The sequence below is a fragment of the Bubalus kerabau genome, chromosome X (genome assembly GCF_029407905.1).
Source record: "Bubalus kerabau isolate K-KA32 ecotype Philippines breed swamp buffalo chromosome X, PCC_UOA_SB_1v2, whole genome shotgun sequence".
Lineage (NCBI taxonomy): Eukaryota > Metazoa > Chordata > Mammalia > Artiodactyla > Bovidae > Bubalus > Bubalus kerabau.
The window spans coordinates 88,819,922-88,832,046 of NC_073647.1; the positions used below are offsets into that span (position 1 = coordinate 88,819,922).

The window sequence follows — 12,125 nt, forward strand, 5'->3', positions numbered from 1 at the left end:
GGAAGCGGTAAGGGAAACGTTAATCAGGCGGGATGTTTTGGGTAGTCTTTAGTTAGATGGCATTTGTAGTTGGGCAGGGGCTGATAAGTCTTCTGGACAGGTGTAGGGGGTGGAAGGTTTCTGGACAGGGGGTGATAAGTCCCAGATAGATGCAACCGGCCTGGAGCATCAGGGCCTAAACTTCTGTTTTGTTTTCTCCGAAGTTAGATGATTCAGCAAGGGCCTTTGAAACTATTGTTTTCTTTCCTAGGCCCCAAAGACTCCTTTATTCCAGACCCTGAAATCATAAAAAAAAAATGGGGAAAAGGGCACCGTATCTCTCTGGCTACTTCCTGCTGGATAGGGGTGACGATTTTTGGGTCTGGAATGGAGGATGGCCCTAGGGCCCAGGGTCTCCTTTTTCTGAGCTTGGAGTGAGGCTCTCAAGAAGAATGGTCTTGACCTGATCTCGAGAGATGGCCTGAATCCATTCTTGGAGAAACCTTTGAAAGAGACTGAAGAGACAGGGTCCAAATAAGAGGAATAGAATGATAAGTACCAGTGGTCCCAGGAAAGGGAGCAACCAAGGGAGGACCTGTTGGGACAGGTTTTGGGGGCTGTAAAGGTTTTGTAACTCTTTTTGGCGGCATTCAATTCTGTCTCTAAGTTCTTTGATTCTGTCCTGGACTGTGACCATTTCATTAACAAAATAGCAGCAGTCCTCTTCTAGGAAAAGGCAGGTCCCTCCCTTTTCTGCGGTGAGAAGGTCCAGGGCTCACCTATTTTGAAGGGCCACAGAAGCTAATGAGTTAATTTGTCTTTGAATTGAAATGAAGGACTCCACTACCTGCTCCATGTCTTCATTAAGTTCTTGGGACAGCTTGTAGTAGAAATGGGCAGAGGTAGAGATGCCTCCAATCCCAGTGCCTAGGGCTGCTGCTATGCCAGTCCCAATCAGGAGGGAGGCTATGACAGCTCATCTTTTCCTGTGGGAAAGTTCCCCTTGGGGGTAGAATATTTGTTCTACCTCTTCTTCTTTGAGGAATATTAGGCCTTGGGTCAGGAAGACCAAGATGCAAGGTCCGGGGGGGGGGGGTGGGGGATGTCCAACGGGAGACATGAATATGCATAGGTCCCGCAGAGAATGAAGATTCCTGGATTGGTACAATTATTTGTGCTGTTCCAGAGAACCCAAGTGGAACAGAAGGAGGGAGCAGAGTTTGTAAGACCAGTGTAGTTGGGACTAGAGTAGTTAATACAGGTTAGGTTTGAAGAGGCTGAGAGTAGGACATTGTCAGAGTGAGTTGTGACTCACTCAATTGTTGCCCAATGAGTTGTGTAGTTTTTTGTTGGGAAGGGGAGGTATAGTTGCCCTGTAACAGCCAGGTTGAAGGTAAAGGAATTGCTATGTGCGGTGAGGGAGACAGTGGCATGCATATCCAACACTGGGATGTGTGTTGTGTGTACTGGAAGAATTGGAAGGAAGAGTTGAGAAGGCGGGTAAGGTGTTGGTTGCCAGAGGGAGGTTTTAGGAGAGGCCGTAATTGGGAAAGAAGGTCTAGGCATTTATAAGGCTCAGGGGTTGCCTGTAACCGGGAAATTATGTTCTTTATGACTTGTTCTTGTTTCTTTTCCCGATTTTGATCTAGTACCCTGCCCCCGTCTGAGTACCCCCAGTGATTAATGGGATAGAAACATATGTTTCTTCCATTTGGCTTATGGCAGGTACTCACGAAACTCCCTCTCTTTTGTACTTTAACAGTGAGTAGGAATTTGGACTTCCCACCCCCGAGGTTCACGGTGCGTGGTTTTGGAGCTGTATTATAACATGAGGAATGTACATAGGAATAAATGTCAGAGCAGGGGCAGGGAGTAGCCAGAAGGCTGAGGAGTGCAGCAAGGATAAGGAACAGAGGAGTCATGGGCTGTTAGTTAGGCAGTGCAGAGGAAATAGTACCCTAGGAGTAGAACACAGCTAGCAACGTAGGCGATACCCATGGAAAGATGAAGGATAGGTAGCCAGTCCTGAGGGGAGACAGTTACTAGGCCTATAGCAAGGATTAAGATTAACAGTGCTATTATAGTTAGAGAGACAGGGAGAGGCCAGTCAGGGCGAGGGGAAGAAGGCCCCAAGTTGGTGGTTGTTTGAATCTGAGGAGGAACAGTGTTCATTAGGCTGTAGAATAATGTAGAGAATGAGAGTAAAGAAATCAATTTTGTCTGGAGTCAGGTTGTAGAAGGTTCCCTGGAGCCACAGTTGAGACACCAGTGTAGTCATGTCTTTGAAGGAGGTTCCTGTCGGGGCGCTGGTCCAGAGGTCTTGTAGTAGTTGGGTCAGGAACAGTTGTAGGTTGAAGAGAGTCCAGGTCATTCAGTGTCTTCTTGGATGGTTGACAGAGGTTGTCGCCGGGTGAATTTTAAGGAAGTGGGCCCTGTGAGGGAGACCTGATAGTTGTCTGTTAAGGAGAGCAGTGCAGGATCAGAGGTGACCTGTTTTAGGTGAGAGAGGTGTACCCAGGAGGTGACCTTCTCAAGTTTAGCTGCAGTTGGGGTAAGGAGGATGATTTTGAATGGTCCCTGCCACTTTGGGGTTAGGTCACCCTGGGGATTATCAGACAGATACACCATGTCCCCAGTTTGTAAAGGGGGCAGGGAGGCTTGGGGGTCAGGGGCAGGCAAGTTGTGGTTGAAGGGCATTGTGGAGTTCTGCCAGCAGAGGGGAGTGTAAGAAGCTTGGTATGAGAGGAGGTTCAGGGGGGAGTCCAGGAGGGAGCATGGGCCTTCCATACATCACCTCAAAGGGGCTCAGCCCCAGGGGCTTTCTGGGCAAGGTCCGTATTCTGAGGAGAGCAATTGGCAAAAGTTTAGTCCAATCCAGATGTACTTCGAGGGTTAGTTTGGTAAGGATTCCTTTGATTATTCTATTCATCTTTTCTACCTTTCCTGAGGACTGGGGATGGTATGGAATGTGAAATTTCCAGGGTATCTGTAAGAATTGGACAAGTTGTTGGGTGACTTTGGATGTAAATTCTGGGCCATTGTCAGACTGTAGGGATGAAGGCAGGCCAAACCCGGGGATAATTTCTGTGAGGAGGATTTGGGCCACAGTGTGGGCTCTTTTGTTCGTAATGGGAAATGCTTCTACCCATCCCAAAAAGTGTCCACAAGGACCAGAAGGTATCTGACTCTCCAGACCGGGGGCATATGAGTAAAGTCTATCTGCCAATCCTGTGCTGGGAGGCTGCCTCGTGTTTGAAGGGTTGGAAAGGATGCCGGTTTAAGGTTGGAATTGGGGTTAGTATGTTGACATGTTTGACAGGAGCGGGTAAGATTATCTAAATATTGTTGGTCAGCATTGGATATGGAGAAGTGGTTATGGAGGAACTGTTGGAGTGTCTTGGATGAGGGATGAAAAAGTGAATGTAGATAAGAGAGGATTTCTCTGGTGGTGAGAGGGTCGGGTGGAGTCAAAGCTAAGATGACAGGGGACTGGAGGGAAGGATGGGACAGTGTTATCTCCTTTCCTTCTGGTCTGCAGCATTGTTGTAGGCTGATATGAGACTTCCCTTTTGATGTCCCCTACAGTGGAGGATGGCGGCTTTGTTTGGTAAGAGTGCTGCCTCTAGAAGTTTGTGAATCAGGTCTGAATTAATAATGGGGGATCCCTTTTGGGATAGGAAACCTCTTTCTCTCCATATTAGGATGTTTGAGTGAAGTATGTTATAGGCATATTTGGAGTCTGTGTGGATGTTAACCCTTAGATTGTTAGCCAGAGTTAAAGCTCTGGTGAGAGCTATCAGTTCTGCCTGTTGGGAGGTGGTGTGAGGTGGCAGAGGTGAAGCTTCAATTGTCTGAGTTTCGTGATTGTGACGAAGGTCCCCCTGGGTGATGGCATATCCTGCTGCGAAGGGTGGGGATTTTTGAGAGCTGCCATCAACGAACCAGCGTGGGGTGTCTGGGTCTAGGATGGGCTGATCTGTTAAATGTTGGAAGGGGTTTTGGGTAAGATCTACTGTTAGGCTGCAGCTATATAGGAGGGAGTCTGTTGTAGAGGATGTGGGTAATAAGCTGGTGGGGTTAAGGGGAGAGCAGGGGGAGAATGAGAGCTGAGGGTCGAGGAGAAAGGCATGTAGGACCTGTACCCTGGAAGGGGGAAGGGAGAGAAAGCCCCGTGTGATAGTAAGTCTCGGAAGGTGTGTGGAGAACAGACTGTTAAAGGGGCATGTCTAGAGAGTTTATTTGCTTCGGGTACAAGGGCTGTGATAGCACCCATGGCCTGTATACAGGGAGGCCACCCCTTGGTCACCATGTCAAGCTGTTTTGATAGATAGGCTATGGGAGCCCAGGTGTCTCCAGCCCGCTGACACAGAAGTCCCAGGGCCTGTCCTTGGTTGGAATGTGCAAAGAGAAAGAATGGTCTGATGTGATCTGGCAGGTGGAGAGTTGGCACTCAGAGGAGGCTCTGAGTGAGCTGGCGAAGAGGATTGGCCAGCAAGGAGGGGTTAAAGAGGGGCTCATCCAGACATCCTTTAGATGCCTCATAGAGCGGCTTTGCAATGAGGGAGAAGTTAGGGATCCAGATACGGAAAAAATTTAGGAGGCCGAGGATAGACAGGAGTTCCCTTTTTGTTTTTGAAAGTGGACCGTTAATTAAGGCCTGGATTCTATCTGGGGGACTAGTTCTTTGTTGATGGGATATGGAGAGCCCCAGGTAGGTGACGTTTGTCTGGACTATTTGGGCCTTAGATTGGGATACCCGATAACCCCAGGATCCCAGAGCCCCAAGGAGTTTGGCAGTATGTTGGAGGCAGAGTTTTCGGGTTGGGCTACAAAGGAGGAGGTCATCTACGTATTGGAGGAGATGACTCGGGGCTAGGTCGATTGTCTGTAGGTCCTTTTGTAAAGCCTGTCCAAAAGAGTGAGGACTGTCTCTGAACCCCTGGGGGAGAACTGTCCATGTTAGTTGTTGGGAAACGTGAGTCTCGGGGTCTTGCTAGGTGAAGGGCAAAAAGGGGTTGGGAGAGGGGGTGGAGAGGGATGGTGAAAAAGGAATCTTTGAGATCTGATACCGTGAAGTGGGTTACAGTCAGGGGTATGGTAGACAGAAGGATGTAAGGGTTAGGGACTACTGGGAATGTTGATGTGATGGCCTCATTGACTTTTCGCAGATCCTGGACCAGTCTCCAAGAGTTTGGTCCCTTCTTTACTGCCAGAATAGGGGTGTTTTGTGGTGAATGGGTAGAAATTAGGATAAAGGCTTGAAGAAGACGGTCTATGATAGGCTTAAGTCCCTTGTGGGCCTCTGGGGTAAGAGAGTACTGCTGTTGGGTGATTATAGTCGAGGGGTCTTTTAGGGTAATGTGGACTGGGGGATGATGTTTGGCTATGGATGGGTGATCAGTGTCCTAGACTTGGGGGTCTAAGGGTAGATCCAAGGGAAGGTCAGGGGTGAGGGATAGGGACCGTCCAGGTGCCATCTGCATGCAGAATATGGAGACTGTATCGAGGGGGGTATGATAATAAAGACCCCTAATTTGGATAACAAATCTCTCCCTAGGAGTGCCATCGAGCACTGAGGCATTATCAGGAATGAGTGTATACGTGTCAATTTTCCAAATTGACAGAGTAATGGAGGGCTGATTTTTGGCCTCAGGGGAACTCCAGAGCCCCCTTGATTGTGAGTTCTGAGTCTTGAGTTGGGCCAGAGTAGGAAGTTAAGAGAAAGTGGCTCCAGTGTCTACTATAAAAGAGGTCTTTTTTCCAGCCACTACTCTGTCTACCCTAAGTTCCGAGCTCGTGTTTGGGACACGGGCCAGGGGGCTGGAACCGGGGCCCCGTCATTGGAACAACTCTTGTAGGGTTGGGCTGGGGTTCTGGGGAGAAGTGGGGAGTTCCCCAGAGGCGCCAGGGCGTCCCTGTGGACATTCCACTCTCCAACTCTGGGAGGTGGGGACCTCCCCAGGGGTGCCAGGGCGTCCCTGGGGACAGTCCATCTTTCAGTGTCTCCATTGGCCACAGGTTGGGCATGCTTTTGTGGGGACCGTGAGTTTGGGCATGCCTTTGCCCAGTGTCCTGACTCTGCATTGTAAGCAGGGTCTGGGGCGCGGGGGGTGGGGGGGAGGGTCTTAAGCCCCATTCTGGGATGACTTGGGCCAGGCTGATCTCTTCCCTTAATTGCTGCCGCCAAAAAGACATATTTAGCTTTTCTCTCACGTTCTTTTTCTATCTTAGCCTCCTCCTCCCTATTATTGAACACCTTGAAGGCTACTTTTAGAAGGACTCTTTGAGGGGTCTCAGGGCCCTTTTCTAGTTGTTGAAGCTTGCTTCTGATGTCAGGGGCAGACTGGCTGATGAATTGAACGTGAAGGTAGAGTAATCCAGCGGGGGTGGTGATATCTAGGTTGGTATACTTCTGTACTGCCTCCGTGAGGCGTGCCAAGAATAAGACTGGATTTTCATCTGCCCCTTGGTTGACTTCTCTGACTTTATCATAATTGACATGGATATGAGTATTTTTCTGCATTCCTTCTAGAATGCAGGTAATCATATGATTAAGTCTCCTGATACCTGGCTCACGGGGCTGGTAAGTCCAGTGGGGATCTAACTGAGGCACCGCCTCATCAGCAACTGGGCTATCCCAGTCTTGGTTATCTAAATGATCAGCATGGGCTTTTGCAGCTTTCCAGATACAGTCTTTTTCGTCAGGGGTGAGAGTGGCATTTAGAATATAGTATACGTCACTCCATATGAGGTTATAGGCCTGGGAGAGTCTCAGGAATTCTTTTCTGTATCTGGTAGGATTTTCAGAAAATGATCCTAACTTTTCTTCTATCTGGCTCATATCTGACAATGAAAATGGCACATGGACTCGGGTGGGGCCCTCTGGTCTTGCCACCTCTCTCAGGGGAAACATGTGTTGCATACGTGACTGTGTGGCAGGGGAGGAAGGAAGAGGGAAAGATGGGCTCGATAAAGGACAAAAATGGTATGGACTTAACAGAAGCAGAATGTATTAAGAAGAGATGGCAAGAATACACAGAAGAACTATACAAAAAAGATCTTCACGACCCAGATAATCACGATGGTGTGATCACTGACCTAGAGCCAGACATCCTGGAATGTGAAGTCAAGTGGGCCTTAGAAAGCATCACTACGAACAAAGCTAGTGGAGGTGATGGAATTCCAGTGGAGCTATTTCAAATCCCAAAAGATGATGCTGTGAAAGTGCTGCACTCAATATGCCAGCAAATTTGGAACACTCAGCAGTGGCCACAGGACTGGAAAAGGTCAGTTTTCATTCCAATCCCAAAGAAAGGCAATGCCAAAGAAAGCTCAAACTACTGCACAATTGCACTCATCTCACATGCTAGTAAAGTAATGCTTAAAATTCTCCAAGCCAGGCTTCAGCAATATGTGAACCGTGAACTTCCTGATGTTCAAGCTGGTTTTAGAAAAGGCAGAGGAACCAGAGATCAAATTGCCAACATCCACTGGATCATGGAAAAAGCAAGAGAGTTCCAGAAAAACATCTATTTCTGCTTTATTGACTATGCCAAAGCCTTTGACTGTGTGGATCACAGTAAACTGTGGAAAATTCTGAAAGAGATGGGAATACCAGACCACCTGACCTGCCTCTTGAGAAATTTGTATGCAGGTCAGGAAGCAACAGTTAGAACTGGACATGGAACCACAGACTGGTTCCAAATAGGAAAAGGAGTATGTCAAGGCTGTATATTGTCACCCTGCTTATTTAACTTATATGCAGAGTACATCATGAAAAACGTTGGACTGGAAGAAACACAAGCTGGAATCAAGATTGCTGGGAGAAATATCAATAACCTCAGATATGCAGATGACACCACCCTTATGGCAGAAAGTGAAGAGGTACTAAAAAGCCTCTTGATGAAAGTGAAAGTGGAAAGTGAAAAAGTTGGCTTAAAGCTCAACATTCAGAAAATGAAGATCATGGCATCCAGTCCCATCACTTCATGGGAAATAGATGGGGAAACAGTGGAAACAGTCAGACTTTATTTTTTGGGGCTCCAAAATCACTGCAGATGGTGACGCAGCCATGAAATTAAAAGATGCTTACTCCTTGGAAGGAAAGTTATGACCAACCTAGATAGCATATTCAAAAGCAGAGACATTACTTTGCCAACAAAGGTTAGTCTAGTCAAGGCTATGGTTTTTCCAGTGGCCATGTATGGATGTGAGAGTTGGACTGTGAAGAAGGCTGAGTGCCGAAGAATTGATGCTTTTGAACTGTGGTGTTGGAGAAGACTCTTGAGAGTCCCTTGGAATGCAAGGAGTTCCAACCAGTCCATTCTGAAGGAGATCAGCCCTGGGATAGCCCTGGGATTTCTTTGGAAGGAATGATGCTAAAGCTGAAGCTCCAGCACTTTGGCCACCTCATGCGAAGAGTTGACTCATTGGAAAAGACTCTGATGCTGGGAGGGATTGGGGGCAGGAGGAGAAGGGGACGACAGAGGATGAGATGGCTGGATGGCATCACTGACTCGATGGACATGAGTCTGGGTGAACTCCAGGAGTTGGTGATGGACAGGGAGGCCTGGCATGCTGCGATTCATGGAGTCGCGAAGAGTCGGACACGACTGAGTGACTGAACTGAACTGAGTCATAATTGCTCAGAATTGAAAACAACTCAGAAGTCCTTGTATGGATAAGCAAACAGATGTTCATACAATGAAATACTGCCCAGCAATACAAAGGAATGAACTATTGATACAAGTAACAACTTGCATGAACTTCAAGGGTATTATGCTGAATGAAATAAGGCACACTCACCAGTTACCTGGTGTGTAAGATTCCAAATGTATGACAGTCAGGAAAAGGCAAAACTAGAGAGACGGAGATCTGATCATTGGTTGCCAAGGACTAAGAGCCAGTGGAATATGTGATTGCAAAGGAGATGCATGAGGAAGATTTTTGTGACAATCAAACACACTGTATACTGAGTGTGGTAGGGGTTGCATGAATCTGTACCTGTATTAAAACTCTTAGCACTGTCCCTCAAATAAAGTACATGGAGGAAAAGAAAAGGCCAGTATTGCATAACTCAAACAGAACATCTACCAGCTGGATTCAGCCCATGAGCTATGAAGTTTAACCTCTGCTCTTTAGTTTGCAGTGCTCATACTAAAATAAAGGACCTCAAAATAATCTATGGTGTTAGAAGTCAGGATAGTTATTTCCTTTGGGGAAGAGGGGAAGATTGTCCTTTATGTGACGGACAATCCATATGAGGGCTTCTAGGGTGCTGATAATGTTCTGTTTTTTAATCTGAGTGAATTAGGGTAGCACCCCACTCCAGTACTCTTGCCTGGAAAATCCCATGGATGGAGGAGCCTGGTAGGCTGCAGTCCATGGGGTCGCTAAGAGTCGGACACGACTGAGCGACTTCGCTTTCACTTTTCACTTTTCACTTTCATGCATTGGAGAAGGAAATGGCAACCCACTCCAGTGTTCTTGCCTGGAGAATCCCAGAGACGGGGGAGCCTGGTGGGCTGCCGTCTATGGGGTCGCACAGAGTCGGCCATGACTGAAGCGACTTAGCAGCAGCAGCAGCAGGGTAACAAACCTAGTTTGTCCAGAACAGAGGGGTTTCTCAAAATACAAATCTTTCAGTGCTGAAACCAGGACACCTTTAGGGAAATTGGAACATTTGGTCACTCCAGTGGGCATGTCCACTTTGTGAAAATTCATTGAGCTGTATATTTGTGATTCATGCATTTTCTATATGTGTGCTATAAAATACTTTGAACTGAGTACAGATGAGATCTGGTTAACACAGGATACACTAGAACTGTCATTTACAGTAGCATAAACTTAACTCAACTTAAAGGTTACATTATCATTTTTCTCAGTCATGTCATAGAGATAAAACCATGGTAAATTAAACTTAGATATTTTTTCACATGAACTGCTTTTTACACATAGCAACACTTTTCTTCATACATACAAGTAATTTCTAAACTTAGACAGGACTTTAGATTTTCCCCCCTATAAAAGTTCATCCTGCTTCTGCTCTTATTCTATTCTATTTTACTGAAATGTATCTTTGGATTTGTAAATTTAATATCTTAGCCTGGACCTGCATGATATTTTGCATGCTATTAAAAGGTATGAGGACTTCCCTGGTGGTCCAGTATTAAAGAAACTGCCTGCCAATGCAGGGGACATGGGTTCCATCCCCGGCCTGGGAAGATTCCACATGTTGAGAGGCAACTAAGCCAGTGCACCACACCTACTGAGCCTTGCAGTCACAACCACTGAAGCCCATGTGCCCTAGAACCCATGCTCAACAACAAAGAATAGCCCTCAAAATAAGCCCAGGCACTGCACAGAAGAGTAGCTCCTGTTTTGCCCAACTAGAGAAACTCTGCTCACAGCCAAAAATAAATAAATACACCCCAGGTTTAAAAATGGATGTGAGAGTTGGACCATAAAGAAACCTGAGCGCCAAAGAATTGATGCTTTTGAACTGTGATGTTGAGGAAGACTCTTGAGAGTCCCTTGGACTGCAAGGAGATCAAATCAGTCAATCCTAAAGGAAATCAGTCCTGCATATCCACTGGAATGACTGATGCTAAAGCTGAAGCTCCAATACTTTGGCCACCTGATGGGAAGAACTGACTTATTGGAAAAGACCCTGATGCTGGGAAAGATTGAAGGCAGGAGGAGGAGGGGGCGACAGAGGATGAGATGGTTGGATGGCATCACCTACTCGATGGACATGAGGTTAAGCAAACTCCAGAAGTTGGTGATGGACAGGGAAACCTGGCATGCTGCAGTCCATGGGGTTGCAAAGAGTTGGACATGACTGAGTGACTGAACTGAACTGAGATTTAAAAAATAAAAGGTATGAAAGAGCTCTCATCCACCAAACTCTGTTCCCTTTACCCACCCTTGACATCATATATCAAAACCACCACTTTTTTCTGAGTAGCCCTTCCCTTTTTGACCCACCTACCAATAGAGTTCCGAAGCCTTGGAATACTTCTGTTGTTGTAAATTCAATTAAATCTTACTCAAAGTACTTGGGAAATATATGTACCAATTAAGGAGATTTTATGGTTAAGCAAGTGTAGTGGCCATGTGACATGTCACTTAGAACTACCACCACCCTCATCCCTCACCCCCTCATCCCCCAATTTAGAAATGAGACACTTATTCCTAGCTGCTGGAAATATTGGTTGCTGGCCACTCATGACTGAGTACTTCCTCAGAAATTGCCCTGTGTTGTCCTTTCCTCTGCTGCTGCTTAGGTGCTTGGTTCTCCTGAGGAAGCTAAGGCCATTTTGTGGTGAGACCCTCACTTCATCTGGGTGACTAGCACCGCTCCAAGCAGCCCCCATCTAGCACTTGCATGCACTATGGCCTCCACCTTGGAGCTCACCTGCATCTATTCGGTCCTCATCCTGTGCGGGCTATGAGGTGAGGGTCAAGGTCACTGAGGATAAGATCAATGCCCTCATTAAAGCAGCCGATGTAAATGTTGAGCATTTCTGGCCATGCTTGTTTGCAAAGGCTTTGGCCAATGTCAACATTGGGAGCCTCATCTGCAAAGTGGGGGCTGGTGGACTTGATGCCAGCAAGCTGGTGCTGCACCCATAGGAGGTCCTGCCCAATCCACACTGCTGCCCCAGCTAAGGACAAGAAAGTAGAAGCAAAGAAAGAAGAATTTTAAGAATCTGATGATGACATGGGCTTTGGTCTTTTTGACTAAACTTCTTTAGTAACACATTCAATAAAAACCTGAGCTTTTTGCTGCTAAAAAAGAAAGAAAGAAAGAAATTGTCCTGTGTTGAACCTGCCTTGCTTAAGGTTATGTCCCCTTCTCAGGGGCAGCCCACATGCAGTGGTTGCTCAGTGAAGGTCACAAAGGCCTAGTTCCTTTGCTTCATTTCAGAACACTTCTGAAGGACTATCTTACTCTGTGAGATTGCAACCTCGAATTGCACCTTTTTCCTCTCTATCCAATCTTTTTTTTATATATAAAAATTTTTTTAAATTTATTGACATATAGTTGATTTACAATGTTAAGTAAGTTTCAGTAGTACAGTAAAGTAAGTCAGTTACACATATATACACATCCACTCTATTTTAGATTTTTTCCCATATAGGTT

General features: G+C 46.5%; 1 pseudogene; it reads left to right on the forward strand.

Moving 5' to 3' along the window:
- Window positions 1-11,051: 11,051 nt before the first annotated feature.
- Window positions 11,052-11,725, forward strand: LOC129639705 (60S acidic ribosomal protein P1-like; annotated as a pseudogene).
- Window positions 11,726-12,125: the final 400 nt, after the last annotated feature.